Source organism: Protopterus annectens, chromosome 2.part2 (genome assembly GCF_019279795.1).
Source record: "Protopterus annectens isolate FY-2018-M chromosome 2.part2, PAN1.0, whole genome shotgun sequence".
Lineage (NCBI taxonomy): Eukaryota > Metazoa > Chordata > Ceratodontiformes > Protopteridae > Protopterus > Protopterus annectens.
In genome coordinates this window covers 612100611-612123736 of record NC_056730.1, presented here as the reverse complement: position 1 = coordinate 612123736, position 23126 = coordinate 612100611, and positions in this window count along the sequence as shown.

The window sequence follows — 23126 nt, the reverse complement described above, 5'->3', positions numbered from 1 at the left end:
TGGTTGTCTGTTCTTCAGTTTGTGATGGAGTTTGAAAGTTGGTATCCCACAATTCCATTGGAGTGGGTGGGGTTACAAGATCATGTATGCAAATTTTATGTTAATCAGCATGCAGACTTGTACCTATTTTTCATGGGCCTCTGTCCAGATTTTGATGTTTCCAGGTTGAGCGGTATGTCGCTCACCTCTTGGTGGATGCAGAACCTAGGTGACCACAATGCAAAATCTGGATGTACTCATGTTGTAAGGAAACAGGAACAACAATTTTAGGACCTTTGGAAATAATGTCATCTTCCATCAATATTTCATCTCTGTAGGGAAAATAGGTTTGCACTTCAAGTGGTACACTAGATTGCTTTGATGGCCATCCAACATTAAGGTAGTAATTGAGCTTTTGCAAAATCGGATCAGTCTTTGTGTGATCTCTCAACTCATCAATGCTACTGGTAGAAAAATTATGCACTGCCATCACATCAAAGTCAAAAGTCCCTGCATCAAGCTGTTCTGTTGTATTCCGGGGTGATCTGGATAAGGTATCAGCCAGACAGAGTAGTTTGCCTTTTGTATAGACCATTTTGAAGTTGTACTTTTGCAATCTGAGCATCATTCTTTGTAATCTTGCTGGAACTGAATGCATAGACTTCTTTAGAATAGTAACTAGAGGTTGGTGGTCAGTCTCAATCTGAATAGCTTGACCATAAATATAATCATGAAATTTGGAACATGCAAATACTATTGCCAAAAGTTCTTTCTCAATTTGAGCATATTGTATCTCAGTTTGGGTAAGTGTTCTAGATGCATAGGCTACTGTTCTGCCCTAAGTATAACTGTGCCTAGATAAAATTTTGAAGCATCACAGGAATGAGTAACTGGTTTGTTCACATCATGGTATTTTAATGTAGGTGGGGTGGTAATTTTCTGCTTAACATCTTCAAATGCCTTCTGGTGCTGTTCTAACCATGGCTATGCAACATTTTTGCACATTAGCTCCTCTCTTAAAGGTGCTGTCAACTCACTGAAATCTGGTATAAACTTGCCTAAATAGTTGACCATGCCTAAGAAATGCTGTAGAGCTTGAACATTGTCTGGTGCTGACATCTCAAGAATAACTGTTGCTTGGTCAGGTCTGGTCTCAAGCCAGTACTGGTAAATAAATGACCTACATGTGTAACTTCTGGGAGTCTGAATTTGCACTTCAGAGGATTGAGCTTCAAGTTCACTTCATGTGCTCTGTCATGAATTTTCTTTAGGTTTCTGTCATGCCTTGCTTCACCATTGCCTCCAACCAATAAATCATCTATTATTATGGCACAAGGATAACCTGAAAAAAATTGCTTCATTGCACACTGAAAGACTATACTTGCAGAATTTATTCCAAAAGGCATCCTTAGAAATCTGTATCTGCCAAATGGAGTAGTAGTAGTGGTTAGCAATGAGGATTTGCGATCAAGCATCACTTGCCAGAATGAATTCTTTGCACCCAAAACAGAAAAAACAGTGGCATTCGGTATTAGACCTGCAACCTCTTCAACTGTGCGCATTGGATAATATGGTATTTTCAATGTTTTGTTCAAATCTTTTGAGTCAGTGCATATTCTGATTTTGCCTGAGCCTTTTTTGTGAGCTGCTACCATAGATGATACCCATTCATTTGGTTCTATAACTGGAAAAATTACATATTGCTGCACCATTTTATCCAACCGAGCCTTAACTTGGTCTTGCATAGCTATCGGAACTTTTCTTGCCAGACTGACTACTGAAGTGACCTCTGGGTCTAACTTCATGGAATACACTACTGGAAGTTTTCCCAACCTGCCACTGAAAACATCAGCATACTCTGAGAGAATGGCTTCAGAAAAATTAGAACTAGGAAATGCACTTATGTGATGAACTTCTTTGGTAAAAGAAAGCAGATTCGTTCTCAAACTATCTTTGAGACCCAATAAAGACAGCAGTGGTCTTCTGACTGTATAGAATAACAAGTTGTAACAGTTTTTGGCCAAATAATATGAAAGCATCACTGAGCCTTCAGTTTTAATCTCTTCACCTCTATAAGCAACATGTTTTGCACTGCTGGTCATACTGAGTTGCTCATTACTTCTCACTTTAGCAAATTTGTCTACTGATACATTATACTTTGAACCAGCGTCTACTTTAAGCTCTGTGGCTTTACCATTGATTCAGACAGTACAGAACACTTCACTGTTTGCCAATAAATTCACTGCATCAGCTCTTTCACAAATTGCTGATACACCATCCACATAGAAAGCTGACTGCTGCATCTCTACTTGATAAACCTGCTTTTTTGTATGACCTTTCTTTACAACTGCATGAGGTTTACCTGACTTGCAAACCTTTTGGAAATGGCTCCATTTTTTACACTTGTGACATTGTTGACCAAATGCTAAGCATCTCTCTTTCTTTTAGACTCATGATTGACACCACAGTTGTGACAGTTGATAATAAAGCTGGGCTTGGGTTTTGCTAATTCATGCTTGTACTGGACTGAGGGACATGCCACTCTAACTGAACTGGTCTTAGAACTTGTTGGAAAACTATGTGGTTTCCTTGATGAGCCAGCAGGGGTTGTGGCTGCCACGTGCTTAGTAGGCCTATTTCTGCATTTTGTATGCTATCTACATTTACTGTGGAGCCTGCTGAAACCATGCTCTTGTCACTTGCAAGCATACTTATGTGTTTTTCTGCCACTTCATGGATTTGGCAAATCACTGTGGATTTACTCAATGTTAAATCATCAAGAAGCAAAATCTTTATCACAACAGCACTATTAATACCACACATGAGCCTGTCCTTTATTAAGTCAACTTTTAAGTCACTAAACTGACAAGTTTTATCCTTGTTTCTCAGATCAATTATATAAGCTGCAAAAGTTTCCTCTAGTTTCTGATATCTCATGTAAAACAAATGCCTCTCTAATGTAATATTTGTCTGGAGGTTAAACATTTCTCTGAACCTAGGCTTCAAACACTGAAGGTCTTCACCTGACTCAGCCTGGACAACAATACAACAGTTTTCATCTTCTCCTTCATATATTGCTGGTGCATACACAAATGAATGCTCTCTTTCTATGGCCTCTGATCCAGCAAAGTTTAGCAAAACGAATGCCTTGGTGCGTGCATCTTTATCTGAATAAGCTGCTTGTATAAAAATATCGTACTCTTGCTCAAATATTCTTCAATTCTCTGCAATATTCTGATCAATTACAAGTGGTAAGAGCTTTCAAATCCGTCTGCCATATTAACACATACCATTGAAGGGTTTTGCAAATAAGCACAAGCAAACACACATACACATAGGTTCATAGGTTCGCAGGTAGGTACTAGGCTATCGGCCCAAGGGCCTAAGTAAGTGTAGCCAACAAGGTTCCCTGGCTTACGCCTCCCAAGAAAGTTAATTTCCTGTGACCCTGTTGAGCAGAGCCACAGAAGTGATCCTCAGGGTGTATTTCCTATTTCCCATCCACTCATCAAGATTTTTCTTGAAGAGTGCTAATGAGGAACTTTGCTTGACATAGATGGGTAGCTTATTCCAGAGTATTGGAAGTCTCTGGGACAGGAATCTATCCTTCCAGCATGTCCTGTTTATTGTGGTGACAAGGTTTAGGTCCCTAGAGCATGTAGCTCGGAAAGATTGGGATTTCTTTAGGTATAGCATGTCCAACAGCTCTGGGTTTAACATAGCTTTATATGTTAGGCAGAAATCTCCTCGGAGTAGATGATATGCTACAGAGTAAAGCTGGAGTTTTTTGAGATGGTCATTGTAGGGCATTTGTTTGAGGCCAGTAATTCTCTTTGTGAGGTACTTATGTGGCCTTTCCAGTTGCTGTAGATGTCTTGTGAGGTACATTCCAAAAGGGGGTTGTACTCTATAATAGGTCTAATGAGTGCAGACTAGAGGGGAACAATGACCTCTTTGTTCCTGAATGAGAACCCTTTTGGGATGAGGATTTCCTAACTACTGTGGGGATGTGATTAGACAGAAGTTTATGTCAGTACTTGTAACTTTGCTCAATAGCACAACAAGCCACTGTATAACTGAACTTTGTGGAATAAATTTCTCTTGGGCACAGTAATACTCTTGAACTTATTGTATTGCTTGAAATCACCTCTTATCAGGATAAGAAACATGTCAAATAACTGTACGATGTGAATGAACTGGGCAGGAGAAGCTCAGAGTCAATAACATTTTGAAGTAATTGCACTTTGTGAATAAACTGCACACAATTCTCTACAGTGCAAGGAACACTATGTAATGGTGGCGCTTTGCGAATAGACACACCCAGCGCAAGAAACTTTTCAAAATGACTATACTTTGACTGCACTTCACAAAATAGTTGCACTTTGCACACAAATAACTCTTTGAAATACGTGCACATTAATAAGTACACACTACAAGCATTTTTACACACTTTGAGATACTTTGAATAACTTCAGTTATGCCCTTGATACAATATGAAGCCATAGTTATACCAAAACACAGCACTTTGCCAAAAATCATGCAGTCACCTTACTTTATTTACACTTAATGTACCCCTTTTTTGCCTTTATTATGTTTGTTTTTCTTGTTTTAATCTCTTTTCATGCTCATTGCACTTTTCTTGTGCTCATTTTACTCTAAACATGCCCATTTTGCCTTAAACATACTTGTTTTGCCTTTAAACATGCTTGTTTTACTTTTCTGTTAATTGTTTCATCAAGTGCCTTTACTTTAAACATTTCCCTTGGTTAATAAGCCTTTTGTCCCTCCTGCTTGCTTAATAATGTTTTTGTGCCCTTGCAATGCCCTATTTTGTCCTTTTTATGAAATGCGTAGTTTGTGCATATTCTCATTACCTTTGCTTCTTTTCTGGCTCTTTTGCATGCTTGCTTCTCTTATCTGTCATCGCTGCATCTCATGGCTCCAAATCTTATGCTCTACAATCCCGGTTCTGACATCATGTCGCTCTCCTACTTTGGACACATTAGAAGAGTCTTTGCGTGTTCTATTCAAACAGCTTTATTTTATACAAACACATAACAATAGAAGTTTACTGACTTTAACTTAAATAACTTATATACAAACTAACTGCTGTGATACATGCTTACTCCCTGGCTCCACTCTCAAAATGGCACGAGGAATGGCACAAGCTTGATATTTATACGTGCACTCTCAGTCTTTGACGTGCTTCTTAAAGATACAGCACATGACATGTGCTCTTTGATCTACAGCCCATAATTTCCCATGCTAAGAGGTTGAGAAAAATGTAAGCGGAACATCATATATACAATATAAACAGTCAGTGTTCTCATAAGTAAAATCTAACATATCTACAAGTATGTAGTTGTAGTCTGTCTAGTTATATTATCTGTGAAGTTACTAATGTTCTTCTTTTTTCTCTCACCCCACCCATTCTCTTCTTTTATTTATTAAATATATTTATTATCATTTGATATTATCATATTATTTGCTATTATGTCTTATGTTGACCTTATGTATAATTTAATATTGTTTTGCTGTTAAAAAACTTTAAGTTACATTATTTATTGTTGTGCCCCTCATTATATTATTTTCAATTCATTTCCATTACTTATTATTGTTTTCCCTTATGTTATTAATTACATTTGGTTGGGTTATGTTTATTTTTCCTTTCTGTTTATATTTCATTTATCACAATGAGACAAGGTAGGCCAGTTCCCGGCAATCCACCTACCTTGGCTCCCCCAGCTGAGGCACTGGGGCCCAGCACATCTGGGCTGCAGCCTGGTGGTGCACCCTCTGCTGATCCTGCATTACCTGCTCCATCGGGTAGTTCCACTCCATAGGCTGGGGGTGGTCTCCCCATTAGAGTATGTTAAAGGGTTACAAATCTCTTTGCTGTAAATAAGTAAAAAGTAGAAAAATAAATTAGTTACTTTGGGAGGGTGGCCTAATGGTTAAAGTGTTTGCCTTACAAACACAAGGTGAAGGGTTTGAGTCTCACAAAGGATAATTGGCTAGGCTTAAAATGGCTCACAAGGGCAATTAGTAACCTATGAACCTATGCATGCTTGGCATCCATACTATGCGGCTATAACTGTTCCGTGACTAGCACAGCTGCAAGGAGAACTGCATATAAAAATGACTCCCAAATTCCTGAAGTGATTACTAGCACAGGTGCAAGGAGGACTGCAGAGAGGAATGACTCCTTGATTCTTGAAGGATGTCACATAAATAACATTGAAGCAGAACAAAATCAGCTTATCAGCAAACTATATGACATCAAACAAATACCAAACTATTGAATTTGAAAGATTACTTTGACAAACAGGATCCAAATGGTGTAACAAAAACTGTATAAAAGGGCTGTAAAACTAAATGTTGTTCTGGGTATTTGTAGGACCACAGTTCCAAGGTAAATGGAGAATCATCATCTGTATCTGTAAAGAAAAGCAAACCTTATACAGTAAAAAGCTGAAACATGTGGTACATGTAATTTATTATATAAATAAGTTGTTTTATTAGTAACTGTGCTCAACTTGGTTAAAATATTATAAAGTATATTTTGCTAAAATTTATCAGTGGCAAGCCAAACCTGCATTCAAACACAGGGGGAGTGGTGCCCTGCATAGGGTCCCTCCAGTAAAGGTGCAGTAATTAAACTTACTTATATGAGTTTGTCCTGAATAGGAGCACTCCGGTCTTTTATGGCTTGCAGCAGTGCAGTTTTCAGATGTCTGAATCTGGAGTAAGATTTCTGTGCAGTTCTGTCGCAGTCAAATAGATTCTCCAAGTTGGTGAATTCCAATGTTTCAATTCTGCAATTGCCAGTTTCATTTTGACAGCTTTTCAAGTGACTACAGGGACTTTCCAACCATATACAGTCATCAGTCAGATCACCTGCCTCTCTGTTGACTGGTGAGAATTATTCTGTGTCACATACAGTATGGATGCCATTAGGGATCATAGTAAAACATGTAAACAGAGTTTTACTCTTTAAAGTAGCTGAATGACCAGATAAAATCTGGGGCAAAATGCAAAGTTGGCATGGACACCATATTGGTAAATATAAAACCTTACTAGGGCAAGTTGATGTAAATGCATTACGCAAATGGGTTACAACATTTGATTGGTATCTCAAACAAAAGAATGTGTGGTATGGCAGTAAATGTTTATTGTCTGACTCATGTGAAGCTGCTTTCTGTGTGCAATGTCATAAAAGTACAGTTCAGACCATTATCAAAAACTTAAACTGCAGGGAAAAACCTCTAATGGTGAAGGACCAAGTAAGGGTGGTACACTTACATTATATCCAGATATTAAGCAGTTATGTCCTGTCACTACATATAAAATGTTAATTTCAGATTTGGAACAGCAGTCACATCAGTTACTAACATAATCTCCTGTGGATGTTGTTACACCCTTTAAAGAATATGTACAAAAGTGGAATGAAGCCACTATACAGCACAAAAACAGATAAGGATAGGGACAAAGCTCATGATGAATTGACAGTGGAATTTAATAAACTCCTAAAAGACAGACAAAATGAGTTAAGAAAGCTTAGATAAGATGTACAAACACTTTTTCAGGTGCAGAGGAGCTTTGCAGTTAGCAGAAAAGGTTACTGAGAAATATCAGAAAGCCTGAAAGAATTACATGAAGAAATTCAACATATTAAGCAACAGTTACAATAAAGGAAGATCTGGTTAATAAAGTTACAGAGAAATATCAGAAAGCCTGTAAAAACTGCAGGAAGAAATTCCAGATCTTAGGCAACAGCTACAAGATAAAGAAGATTTGCTTAGTGAGGTCAAGGATAAACTAATACAAGCTAATGCTCAAATAGAAGAGTTAAAAGAAGAATTGCAAAAGACAAAGCCAGTACAGCTCATAGAACTGGGAACTCCAGCAGATTTGTACACACAGTCAAGGTTGCTACAAAGCATGCCACAGTGGAATGATAAAAAGGCATATTTTATAACATGCTTACATTTGAAGAATGTGTAACATGCATGACAGGATCTGAAGTATAGACAGATGCCTTACTCAGATGTTTTTGGATTTTTATTCCCAAATGTTTTAAAACTTGTATCCAACTAAATCAGAATGAATATTTATTAGACACAAAGGTAGGGCAAATGACAGCTGTGCTTATGGCTTGTATGCATGGACAGCCTCTTACAGCTGACTTGTTAGATAATTTCAACATCACCATTACAGATAAATTAATGGACCAAGTGGAACATTTTATACTAGCCTTCCAAATAATCTATTAAAAGTCAGAAAGGGACATGAAACAAAAAGAAATACAGAAAACAATGAATACATTGCTTTTTAGAGCAAGTAAAAGGGGTTCCAGGGGTTCTCTGGTTCGATTCTCAGCTGGGGTGCCTTCTGTGCAGAGTTTGCATGTTCTCCCTGTGTTCGCATGGGTTTCCTCCGGGTACTCCGGTTTCCTCCCACATTCTAAAGACATGCGTCTGGAGCATTTCTCCCCGGGCCTCCACTGAAAACAGGATCTGTGGAACCTAGTCGGACTTTCCCGGTCAACAAAATGTTAAATAAAAATAAAAAAAATATATATTAAATGCATTTATGAGAAAAATTCAAGCACCCTCACTGACTTAGTACAAAGACTAATGAGGGGACAGACTATGGCTGATGATGGGACATTATACTTGCATCATATTTTTGTCTTAGGGAAAAGTAGTGAGCTATTTGAGGTAATAAGTGAGGTAAGAGGTCGAGGTAGAAGATGGTGTGATCAACCTTCATCAGAGAGATCCATGTTAGCACCACTGGCTCCAGGTTTAAAAGCAGGCGATGAGTAAAAGGTGCCAACATGCTTTTTCTGTAAAAAAAATAGGGCATGTTAAGCAAAATTGTGACCATTACAAATCTGGCACAAGAAGAAGGAAGAACAGGGTGTGTTTTCAAAAACAGAGCCAAAAGGTTCACAAGACAAGTTAGATAAACAAGACAATATACAGAGACCTTACAATACTGGTAAGGATAGCTATAAGGTTCATCAATACATGGAAAAAGGGGATGCATGTCCTGTAGACTTCCAAACAGCCTCACCTGTAAATCCAAAATATTTGGAAGAGCAGGCAGAAGAGATAGCTAGACAACAGTTATGGAAAGAGATTGAAAAATATGTGGCTCACTCAGATAGAGAGGAAGATGACAAACAATAGCATGCAGTGTTACATATTACATTTGACAATAAAGGTCAGGATGAGTGGATTCCTTACAATACGGTGTGCCCTCCTACTCTAGTATCTTTCCTGACTACCTTTAAAAGGGTCAGGACTGACAACCATTGATTGATATCTGGGTAGAGGAGTCACTATGGCAAGACGTTTTATTGGATACCGGAGCAGCAGTATCCATTATGAATAGACAGTTACCTGTAAATCCTACAAAAAAGGTTTACATCTTGGCATTTAATGGTATGGGATGTTATGCTGTAAGTAGCTGAGATGTAGACATAAAGTTTCACTAAGAAGGACAGTCATGGAAAGGTGCATTTTTGATCCATCCATCCTGTTCAACTATCATTATTGGTATGGACATTTTAGGACCTTTGGGCATAGTGATTGATTTTCCTAACAATATTTTGTGGCTAAGAGGCAGAGAAAAGGGAGAGGGAGAGGTAAGTGCAGTTTGTTGTGTGATATCCATACCAGAAAAATCTGGCAAACCTACAGGGTATGTAAGTAAGGACAGCAAGGATGTATGGCAACATTTACTACAACAATTCCCAAACCTGTGGTCCAAGAGACCTGGTGATTGTGGAAAATTAGAAATACCAGTAGGGGTGGGTAATGATCAGGATTTCATACTGCCATTTCAAAAGCAATATCCCATTCCAAGGGAGGCAGAGGAGCATATTGAAAAATATACTGCAGAGTGGGAAAAGCAAGGAATCATACACAAATGAAACAGCCCCACAAGCTCGCCCATCTGGCCAGTTAAGAAAAAAAGATGATAGTTACCATCTTGTCATTGATTTATGAAAGGTTAATCAATACACAACTCCTCAGTACATCAAATTCTGGGCGTTCAAGAACTGGCCGCATGTATTAAACCACAAAGTAAGTGGTTTACAGTAACAGATTTTGCAAACGGCTTTTTCAATGTACCACTCAGAAAGAGAGACTGGCCCTGATTTGAGTTTACATTTAAAAATCAACAAAATGTCATGACATGGTTACCTCAGGGATTTCAGAATAATCCAGTTATTTTTCATCAGGCCATAGGATCCATTCTGCAACATTTGGAAAAAAGACGACTCAGTACTGCATTACATTGATAATATACTAATTCAGTCTGAAACAGTGGAGGAGCAGGTATGGCTTCTTAAAAATGTTTTTTATACTCTGCAGCAGGCAGGGTTTCAGGTTAAAAGTGAAAAAATTCAGTTCATGGCACAGGAAGTTAAATTTTTAGGCACTATCATCAAACCGTTGGGAAGGTCATCTTGCCTGATGCAAGTGCAAGGCATTTTACAACTCAAAAGCCACTGACAATAGCAGACTTACACAAATTCATGGGAATTATGAATTATAAATATGGAATTTATAGAGGATTATGCAGGTATGGCTGCTCCTCTATAAAAAATGTTACAAGAACAAAATAACTCCACTAGAGTGGGGACCTCATGAAAATTAAGCATTTTCATAAATGAAGGTAAAGTTAGCACAAGCTATGGAATTAATAGCACCTACACCAAAGTTACAGTTTGCATTACACGCAGCAGCAGGAAAAAAGATGCAGATAGCTTGCCTTGATTGTATAGTGGTTAGTACTCTGTGTTGTGGCCGCAGCAACCTTGGTTCGAATACGAGTCACGACAGTGTGGAAAGTCATGGGAGATTCACTTTGACTTTACTAGAAAAGCTCACCAGACTCTCTTACACTTTGCTGTGAAGGAAAGGTTAGTTTGCTTTTTATTTGTTGTATTTTGTATCACTTTATTGCCTTTTTATATTTTGAATACTGTGATTTTTTTTTTACCTTGTGTTTTACTTTTATTCTACTTTTAACTGCATATTAAAACTTCAAAATAGACCACAGCTCTGTCTCTAGTGAGTCAGGCAGAAATTAGAACTGATCAATTAAGGAATCATACATAAGATAGAAGAGGTCACTTCAGGTTAATCATTTGTGAACTGAGGGGGTGGAGCTAGGAACTAAACCGTCTATTTAAGGGGTAAAATAAAATATTTCAGAGCTTTGCTAGAAAAGTTCACCAGACTCTGTTACACTTTGCTGTGAAAGAAAGGTTAGTTTGCTTTTTATTTGTTGTATTTTGTATTACTTTATTGTTATTTTATATTTTAAATAGTATGATTTGTTTTCTTTACCTTGTGTTTTACTTGTATTCTGCTTTTAACTGCATATTAAAACTTCAAAAGAGACCACAGTTCTGTCTCTTGTGAGTCAGGCAGAAATTTGTTCCCACCCACACGCTTACTGTCATGTTCTTAAATACCACTGTCTTTCTAGTTGCCTGCCTCTTATGTTAATTTGACCATATATCTCATTTCCTGTCTGCATTCACTGGCTTGTGTAAGCACAAAATTATCATTTTGTGAAATCACTCCACTTTAACTATTTACATTTATTGGCCATCTTACTGTATTCCATAGTACCAGAATACAAAAGTGACCACCCTCTTTCAATCTATCTTGCTGTTTTAAAAATAGTGACTCTCCACTAAAATGTAAATTTTTAGACAGGTAAAACTTAAGTTACCTACTTTCACATCTAACTTATATAGTGCACACTGCAGTGTTTAGGATAAACCATTTTTTTTCATCTTACCTTTAAGCATCCCGGTGACTAGCACTTACTCTAATACCTGCTGGAAAGCACTAGGAAGCCATAAACTGATGCAAGCATTCAACTCTCCTTGTTAATAAGGAGAAATTAATCATAGGCACTAAACAGCCTATAATTGCAAAGTACCTTGCTAAGGCAAGGGAAAACAGCTCCTCTACTTTACAAAAAAACAAAAAAAAAACAAACCAGGAATGTCCAAGGGTCAGCTTCCAGTGATTTCTCCTGTCCACCTGGTGAATCTGGGCATACTGGGGCAATGCAGCAATTGCCTCATGTACACAGACAACCCTCTCCTCCTACCACCCAACACTACAACCTGTGAGAGATGCACTTACATAGCCAAACTGGAAGCAAAGCTCTCTCCACCCAAGATTGTGCTAGACAGTCAAGAGGAGAAGGTTAACACCCACACTACACCTCAAGTAACACATAGCCCTTCTAAACCCACACCACCAACACCCACACATAGCAACATTAAATCCACATATGTGGAGGCCCTTAACTGTAACCTGCCCAAGCAACAAGGACCTCCGCAGCTGAAATGCAAACAAACACCAATCACAACCAAAGTGTCACATAGCTCACAACATCAGTGTGCCACCTAGCAACAGCCCCTAAGCCAAAACAATGTGCCTAACACTTTAGTAATAGGTGACACTATAGTCAGGCACACTGATGTCCCACTCACCTGGATGAACAAGTAGAACATTACAGTCAGCTGCCTGTCAGGTGCCAGGATCCGCCACATAACACATGCACTCAAGTCACTCCACAAGTAGAAATATGACTCTGTCATTGTCCATGTTGGAGTGAATGACTTGAGATATACCTCCCTGGACTACATGAAAAGAGACATGGAAGAGCTCTCAGATCATGTGGCCCAGGCATGTATGACCCTAGCCCTGAGTAGCATCCTGCCTTCACCAAGAATGATACCACAATATAAGGACAAAATGATTGACTTCAACAATTGGTTAAGCTTCTGGTGTCATTCAGAGGGGATCCAGTATCTGTCTGCCTGGGATGACATGATCGACAGACCACAATGTTTTGCCAGAGATGGTCTGCACCTGTCACCCCTGGGATTCAGGTTACTGGCTAAGGCTCTTGCCACCCCTATAGTACATTTTTTAGGCAAAGTTCAACTGACAAAACCACCACCATAACAGGTAAAAGCATACAAATTCTGAAGGTAATGCTACTCAATGCTAGAAGTCTAAACCTCAAAATTCACTCTTTCGAGGCATTCCTAAAAATGGAGAACATCAATATCTGTGCAGTAACTGAGACATTGTTCAAAGCTCTAGAGATCACCCCTGCAATACCAGGCTACAACTCTTACCACACTTTTCAGCCACCAAACTAGGACCAAAACACTAAAGGTGGAGGAATATCCATATTCAACAAGGATATTCACACCACCAGGCTAGTTGCCCGACACAATGCATCTGAAATTCTCCCAGTGCAACTAACACTAGGTAAGACTGTAATCCAAATTTTAGCTTGCTACAGATCCCCCACCATACCCCAAGATTCTCACTACACCTTTCTAAACATACTGGAAAATATTAAGATACAGCCAAACACCCCAATACTGGGTGATTTCAACTACCCTGTCATTAACTGGTAAAATTACTTGTGTACCAACACCTTTGCCCAACGGTTCTTGGAATTCATAAATTCCAATGCCCTTGATCAATTAATCCATAGTCCCACCAGGGGCTCCAATATCCTAGACCTGGTCATTACCAACATGGGAAATCGGTGCTCCACACCTATGGTCACCCCCTTGTTGGTCCGTTCTGACTATAAGCTAATCACCCTTTACATCCACATCCCACCCCCACCTCCCAGTAAGGAAACCTCCATAAAAAACTTCTCCAAGGCCAACTTCATGCTACTCAAATCAGAAGTGACAAACTTCATGACACCCATGCAGACGGGAACTGAAAGTTCGACTGCTGAATCCTACACTAAGGCACTGTACGAGCACATTCACTCATGCATGAATCGTGCCATCCCAAATAGAACCAAGATGCTCTCACCCAAAAAAAGGAAGCCAATCTGGAGGTCCTCTGCCATAAACAAACTTTACAACAAAAGGAAGAAACTGTTGCAGAAAAGAGGAAAATCCCAGGATGGAAGAAACTCCCTTACCAGCCTCAGTAAGAAGCTGATATCCCTCATAAAATCCTCCAAAGCTAGTTATGAAAATAAAATTGCCAAAGATTCCAAAGACAACCACAAGACATTCTATAACTATAAAAACAGGAATGCAGGCAAGAGGGCTTGAGGCACGCACACAGTAGTAGTTTCCAAAGTTTATTCTTCAGACTTTGCTTCAAACAAACGATAAAAATAATAAAAAACAGTAACCATAAAGCGCTTTTCGTCTCACCCCTTAGTGAGACTTCATCAGACAGTTGCAACAAGAATGTTTCAAACAGTATATACAGGTTCAAACCACATCAATTTCCTCCAAGCAAAAGGCAAACCCGCCCCCAAGGTAAGCAGGAATGAACAATTAACCCATTGTATGTTTCTTTAAAAATCCAGCTTCTTCTAAAACAAATATGTATGCAGTAAATATATTTGTATATGTGTAAATATAAACATAGCTCATCAGTTCGAAAACACTCTTAAAAGACCTTTTAAAAGCATATTCAGAAATATTTAAAAACTATGCTAACATTAATAATAGTTAAGGTAACAGTAAAAAGTGAGAAGTCAAGAATGAAGTGTAAAATTGAAAACAGTATAAAATAAAATACTTTACCACTGTGTGAAAAAGTATTAAGATCTTAAATAACTTTCAATAGTAGTTAATAATGACAGTTCTAGAAAGTAGGATGAAGAAATATATAACGAAATACTTATATTAGCCCCATGTTGTCTGAATTTAAAACCATCAAGCTAAAAAGCTATAAAGACTGGAGCAGAGAAAACCATCCTGTAAAGGATGTCCGGTGAATATGATAAAAGATGAAATAAGAGTGTACACATTCACAAAAACAACTCTAAATGCAAACACATTCATGTGTAGATAACAACTAAGTGAATGTGAATAACCATGTATATGTATAAACATGTATATACCTAACTGAACAAATAAGTACATTTTTGACTATTTAGATAAATATTTAACATACCCTGTTTAAGCAGAAATATGAAACCTTTCTTGCAGGCTGAAGTGAATAAGATATATATTCACCTCATTAAACTCTTTAGTTTAAGGATGCAAGATATGGAATAAACTTCATTCAGTCCTGGCGGGTAGCAGGCCCTAGTACGAAGTTGCCATATTAATTCCAATTTTTCTAGGAATAATGAACTAGGGCCACCCCTTCTATCACTCGTAACCTGGTCAATCACTCTAAATTTAAAAGAGTGTAATGGGAAAGCACTCACATGTCTAGTCAGAGCATTTTCTTGCTTTGATGTTTTAATTCTGTAAAGGTGTTCATAAACCCTTTCTTTTAGTTTCCTGTCCGACTTCCCAATATAAAAAGCTGGGCAGGCCTGACATTGGGCCAAATAGACTGTACTTTTAGTATTACAGTCAAATTTACCCTTTGACGCATAGGGCACTCCTCTGATCGAGAAGTTGACCCCAATCTCCATGAAGGGGCATTGTGGGCACATGCTACACTTTATCATCCCTTTCCTCCTGCTTCCAAAATTGTCTTCCTTCCTAGTCTGTAATAAGCTTTTTAAATTCCTGCCACATCTAAAAACTACTCTAGGGGGTCCCTCAATTTAGCATAAAAATTGTGGTCAAGGACTATTAAATCCCAGTTCTTATTAATGATGTCTTTGATATCATAACTATTGCTACTAAAAGTAGTAATAAAGTGGAGCCAGCTTCGCCAACCTAGTAATGGCTTCTTGGGAAAGGGAGTTTATTTTAAATGTACCTGAAATTAGAAGCCAAATACACTTTTATACAAGATACCTGGACGATATCTTTATGTTGTTTAAGGGTGATGAGGTGGAAGCTAATAATCTAGTGACATACCTCAATAATACCACTGTTTTTTTACAGTTCACACATAATTTCCACATGGAAAGAATAGCTTACCTGGATGTTGATTTAAAAAAGGACCTAATTAATGGTTGCTATGCAGCTCGTATTTTCAGGAAAGATACCTACTCAAATGCTTTTTTACATTTTGACAGTTGTCATCCACTATTTCAAAAGCGTTCAGTGGTAAAGGGCCAACTGGTACGAGCAGCTCAGATGGTTTCCACACAAGAAGAGTTTTTACTAGAATGTAATCAACTTCAGGATATGTTTATCAAGAGGGGATACCCTCTACCTATGGTTAGGGAACTGGTAAGAGAAGTACAAAACAAGAGGCATAGGGGCATGTACCAACCTATACTGGGGGTTAAAATTAATGAGGAACAAATGGAAATCAACCAAGTTCGGATGGTTCATGATGATGCTCCTTTAGTAGGGTCCACTTTATTACTACTTTTAGTAGCAATAGTTATGATATCAAAGACATGTGAGTGCTTTCCCATTACACTCTTTTAAATTTAGAGTGTAAATGAAGTTTATTCCATATCTTGCATCCTTAAACTAAAGAGTTTAATGAGGTGAATATATATCTTATTCACTTCAGCCTGCAAGAAAGGTTTCATATTTCTGCTTAAACAGGGTATGTTAAATATTTATCTAAATAGTCAAAAATGTACTTATTTGTTCAGTTAGGTATATACATGTTTATACATATACATGGTTATTCACATTCACTTAGTTGTTATCTACACATGAATGTGTTTGCATTTAGAGTTGTTTTTGTGAATGTGTACACTCTTATTTCATCTTTTATCATATTCACCAGACATCCTTTACAGGATGGTTTTCTCTGCTCCAGTCTTTATAGCTTTTTAGCTTGATGGTTTTAAATTCAGACAACATGGGGCTAATATAAGTATTTTGTTATATATTTCTTCATCCTACTTTCTAGAACTGTCATTATTAACTACTATTGAAAGTTATTTAAGATCTTAATACTTTTTCACACAGTGGTAAAGTATTTTATTTTATACTGTTTTCAATTTTACACTTCATTCTTGACTTCTCACTTTTTACTGTTACCTTAACTATTGGTTTTAATGTTAGCATGGTTTTAAATATTTCTGAATATACTTTTAAAAGGTCTTTTAAGAGTGTTTTCGAACTGATGAGCTATGTTTATATTTACACATATACAAATATATTTACTGCATACATACTTGTTTTACAAGAAGCTGGATTTTTAAAGAAGCATACAATGGGTTAATTGTTAATTCCTGCTTACCTTGGGGGTGGGTTTGCCTTTTGCTTGGAGGAAGTTGATGTGGTTTGAACTTGTATATACTGTTTGAAACATTCTTGTTGCAACTGTCTGATGAAGTCTCACTAAGGGGTGAGATGAAAAGCGCTTTATGGTTACTGTTTTTTATTATTTTTATCATTTGTTTGAAGCAAAGTCTGAAGAATAAACTTCGGAAACTACTACTGTGTGCATGCCTCAAGCCCTCTTGCCTGCATTCCTGTTTTTGCAGTTACCTGTTTCAGTATTCCAAGACATTCTATAACTATGTCAAGAATCTAAATAGCTATGCTCAGATCTGCTCTGAGCTAAAACAGAATAGCATTAAATATACTGATCCCAAGGATATTGCCAATATCCTGGAAGATCAATTCAGTGCCAACTTCACCCCCCTCTCACCCCCTAAATGGCCCATCTCAATACAGGAAGATTGCCAAATTCCAGTAATAAAGGCCACACAGGTAAAAAAACGCACTCTCCAAAGCTAAGAATACAGCATCCATGGGACTAGATGACATCCTGGGTTGTGTATTACATGAACTACAAAATGAACTGGCACCTCAGCTAAGTGTCATGTTTAATCATAGCCTGACCTCAGGCTTCGTGCCCACTAAGCGGCGCACAGCTACAGTTATCCCACTCCACAAGGGGGAATCCACCTTGGATCCTGGGAACTACCGCCCCATCAGTCTGATGAGCCTGATCTGCAAGGCCATGAAACATATTATCATGGAACTTATAAACAAAGACATTGGCAACCTTCAGACACTGGACCCCACCCAGTTTGGGTTCATGAAGGGCCGATCTCGTCACCTGAACCTGATTATCTTCTTTGAATCAGTCTCCAGGGCCATGGACGAAGGTAAGGCAGTCCACACAGCCTATCTGGACCTTGCCAAGGCCTTTGACACATCCCCCACTCTGGAATAATAGATAGACTTACTAAACTGGGCATTAATCCCTACATCACTCGATGGGTTGCCAACTGGCTTACTGATAGAACCCACACTGTAAAAGTAGCTGACTCCAAATCCAGCTCCAGACAAGTGACAAGTGGAGTACCTCAGGGTTCAGTCCTGGGACTGCTCTTGTTTGGCATCTACTTCTCTAAAGTACAGGCCAACACTAAGGGACTCTGGCTAACAAAGTTTGCAGATGACTGCAAACTGGGAGCAATTATTGAATCCCCAAATGATGTGGATACTCTACAAAAGGGCTTTATAAAAACAGATGCTTGGTGCCAGAGCCATGGGCTCAAGCTCAATGCCAAGAAATGTATAGTTATCCCCTTTGAGAAAAAACATGTACTCATTAATTACCACATAGGTGGCAGTACACTAAACACTGAAAGTGTGATAAGAGACTTAGGGGCACAGGTGGAAAGTGGTCTCACCTTCGATAACCACATCACCACAACAGTCAGGAAATCCTTCTATGTGGCACACCTCATCACTAAGGGCTTTTCATTCAGAAAAAAGGAGGTCATTGTCCCACTGTATTCATCCCTCATTAGACCCTTTATAGAACACAACGCCCCATTTGGTATGTACCTCTCAAGACCTCTGCAACAACTGGAAAGGCCGCAGAAATACCTCACTAAAAGAATCACAGGCCTAAAGCAGATGCCCTACACTGACCACCTTAAAAAACTCCAGCTATATTCTGTTGCATATCATCTACTCAGAGGTGATATCTGCTTAACATACAAGACCATGTCAAACCCAGAGCTGTTGAACATGCTACACTTAAAGAAATCCCAATCCCTCAGAGCCACACGCTCCAGGGATCTAAACTTTGTCATCACAATAAAACAAACATGCTGGAGGGATAAGTTCCTGACCCAGATACTCCCCAGACACTGGAAAAGACTGCCCATACATGTCAAGCAGAGCGCCTCTTTGTCTCTCTTCAAAAGGAACCTTAACAATTGGATGGGAGAAAGAAAATTCACCCCGGGTATCGTGTCAGTCGCCCTGCTTGACAGGGGTCCAGGGAAGTAAATAGTATTGGAAGAAATAGCCAGGGAATTGTTATGGCTAGGCTTGCATAGGCCCTAGGGCCAATAGCCTACTACCAGCCTATGAAACTATGAATTATTTGGTGTACTATTACAGGAATGGCCACATGGTGGCGACAGTAGACTGTAGAAAAACCTTACATCCAGTCACCTATTGCCGTAGAAAATGACAACCATAGAAATTTGATAGCATCCTTGTATCCAGCAATTGCTAGCCATTTACTGGGGAATAAAGCAAATTGAATACTTAACTGCATTTTCCAACATTATAGTACAAACCCCACATCAAGTAGTGAAAGCTTTAATAAACAATTTTGAAGTGAATAAAATCACGGATGGTATTAGTCAAACAGTGTTTGCAAAATAGATGGCACTTTTCAGAATAAAAACTGTCACCATACAGACAGGGGACACATATTATTTGTCACATCACATGGGATATGAGAGAAAACAACATAACTGTTTAGAAAAAATAATTTCACATGAAATACACTTTCTTGCATCTGATTTTGATCATTTTAAGCCACCAGTCTTTGTAGATGGAACACAGTTTTGGGACAAAGGTAAATACTGGACAGGATTTGCCATAGTTCTGGAGAATCCAGAGTTGGGTTCTCCCAAGCGGATCAAATTACCCGGACATATGTCAGCTCAGAGAGCTGAATTGGAGGCAGTACCATATGTACTCAGGTATTACAATCCTGTTAACATTTTCTCAGACAGTGATTATGTAGTAAAGTCTTTAAGACTACATATGGACACATAGGTAAGGTGAGGATTTGTAGGCAGTGCAGGCAAACCATTACAACATGCTGAAGTATTAAAAGACATACATAAAGTAATAACAAGCAGGGACAGTACAGCATTTTAAAGGTAAAAGCCCATCAGAAACCAACAAGTGAAACTTTCAAGTTAAATGCATTAGCTGACTCACTGGCAAAACAAGCAGTGCAAAAGGAAACACAGCTTCCAGGATATGCATATAACAATGAAAAGATCAGTGCCCTAAAGCAGCTAGACAAACAGTCAATTAAGGAAGATCTCATAAATATTGAAAAGAAGTGAGGTTTAAAAGAAGAAACAGACCCGTACATAATTGCAAGAATACCACCGAAAGAGTACTATGTGTACTCGACTGCAAAAGGATTACAGCTGCCTTATGTGCCATTTCAGTTAGCACGTCAATTGGTCAAGTTAAATCACCAGATATTAGGACATCTAAGAACTGATAAACTATGGGCAGTTGTAAAAGAAAAATATTGGGGCGGAGCCTGAATGGCTAACTGAAAGCAGCAGTACTTTAGAGCTCCATATAACTAGTTAAATAAGACAGGAAAAATATTTTTTTTTTCTTCAAAGTATAAAATCTTATAGATAAAATACTAATTTACATAATTAGAAACTTTAGAGAAGTTTTACAAATAATTTCCTGTCAAAAAGCTTGGAGATATATTCACTTGTTGAAATGAGCAACTCAAAGAATTCTCACCAGGATGCTGCCTTAAAGAAGGAACTACAACAGATGGCATCTACCCTGCAAGAGTTGTCTTTGAAGATGGATGATTTTAAAGAGAACCTGGAAAATCTTAAAACAAGCAGTTAAAAACAGGGTGACACCCTCAAGGAAATGCTACAACACCAGACAAGGATAACAGGAATAGCGGTTTCTCTAAATGACTTAGAAAGCAGACTTAAGGAAGAGGAAACACAGAAAGAACTGCTTCTTAAACAAAACACTTGGTTGGTTAATAAAGTAGATGACTTGGAAAATAGGGAGAGGAGAAATAACATCAGGATTTTCAGATTATCTGAAAACACAGAAGGTGAGGATATTATTTCCTTTTTGTCATGCTGGATCCCTGACTTTTTAAATTTAAAAGTAGGACTTTCCTTTGGCATTGAAAGGGCACACAGAGCTCTATGGAAAACCTGCCACTAACTCAAACTCTCCTCCTAGGTCAATAATTGTCGAATTTCTTTCATACTTAGACAAGGAACTGATTTTAAGATCTGCTTGGAGGAAGGCACCTCTAAAATATAAACAGAGCCTGATAAGATTTGATAACGACTATTCATCTAGAATAAAGGAACAAAGGAAAAATTGTGGCCAATGATAAAGTTTCTGAAACAAAATAACATCAAGGCACAACTTGCATATCCAGCTAAGATAAGAATACTGTATGCCAATGAGATGAGGACTTTTACTGACTTAGAGGAAGCCTCTTCATTTATTAAAACTAATAATGTGATTACTTTACCAGAAGATATGGATTGGATGTCACCTTCTCTCAAGAGAACAAAAGAAACAAATGTCTGGACAGATGTCAAAAAGAAGAAGCAAAAGACTGATACTGTTACAGCCAAATCTCTCAAAGCATCTACTATGATATGAATTGTTTTAACATTACTTTAAAGGACCAATTTTACTGCTTGGAATTTTAAAACAAAGGTAACTAACTACTGGAATCTTTCCCCGGGATTCATAAAGCTTGTGCCAGGCGCAGACGTAGCGTAGGTGGTATAATGCCAAATATGGCCATCGAGCAATTCAGGTACGATCCAGTTCCATATGCACTACCGGCGTACACCAGAACTGCGCAGCCCTCGGCTTAGTTATGCTAATCACCCCATGCGCAGTGCCGCACCATGCAAATAAAGGTACACAGCGATTCATGAAGTGGTGCAGGCATAGCGTAAGCCCACGGAAATGTAAACTAAAAAACATGGCTTACATTTTCCCAAACAGAACATCGGAACTATGGAAGCGGACCAGACTCATGTATTACAAAGTTAACATATGCCAATGGCTAAATACACAGCCAATGGCATAAGAAAAGATGCACAACACCTATAAAACATTTAATGTCATGTCCACAGTAACGCAAAGTACAACCGCAGGGCATGTGTGCGCAAACTGGAACACAAAGAAAATATATACAAATGTCATAAAATCGCAATGTAATACAAATCAGGATTTCACCATAATACTCAATGGTATGCATGGCACACCACAACCAAGCTGCAAGGGTTGATAAGTGTCTGTGACAGTGTTTGGCATGGTAACTATGAATTAGTAGTCAATGCCATGCAAATGAGGCAGGTAATACTGAATCGCAAACGTCCCGCTGGATTAAGGATGTACCATACGGCGCAGTGCCATAACACCGAGGAGTGGCTCAAAGGTATACATGACATCAGCAGTGGGGTGTGCCACCATAGCTGTAAGCACATTGGAGCAATGCAAATCTGGCCTGGCTGTTGCTAAGCAAAGCTGCAGGACAGGGGTGGGGAGGTAGGTATAGCATTGTTTAGCTGAGAGCACATATGGTGCCCGAAAGCGCATGTGTACAGGGATGAAAACGTGCCTGAAACCCGGTAAGCGGATGCACGCACCGTGAACCATAGCACAAACAGGAAGGTCAGGGGAAGTAAAGAAGGAAATGCCGCAGTAGGGTAATTGGAGTACAACTGAGCAATTAACACCTACTAACTCACAGCGGGCAAACAACGGCAGCTGACAAGCCTGCTCACAGAAACCTGCAAAACAGGATAGGGGAGGTGTTGGATTGCAAAGAAAGGAGAACTGCCATAGCAGAGCAAAGCAAACCTGCAGTAGACCGGCAATAGAACACATTACGCAAGATAAGCCAGGTCTAGGAAAGTACAAATGAAAGCAGGCTGCAGGATGCATGCCAGAAAATAGTAGGTGAAATGTGAAGAAATGTAAAGGGAAGGGCAAGAGGTAATCCACGGCAGCCAAATGTAATTCAACACCAAAGGCACCACAATAGTAGTTCCTGTAGTAAAACACATAAGATACCCTGTAGCTACGATCGTACATACACACCCTATGACATCATCGGTGTTCACAGCACAATAGTATAAAGTGTGAAAGCACCCTACACACACCTGTGTATTCCCAAACACTGCACCATAGGTGTAAACACAGGGGGAACATTTAAAAT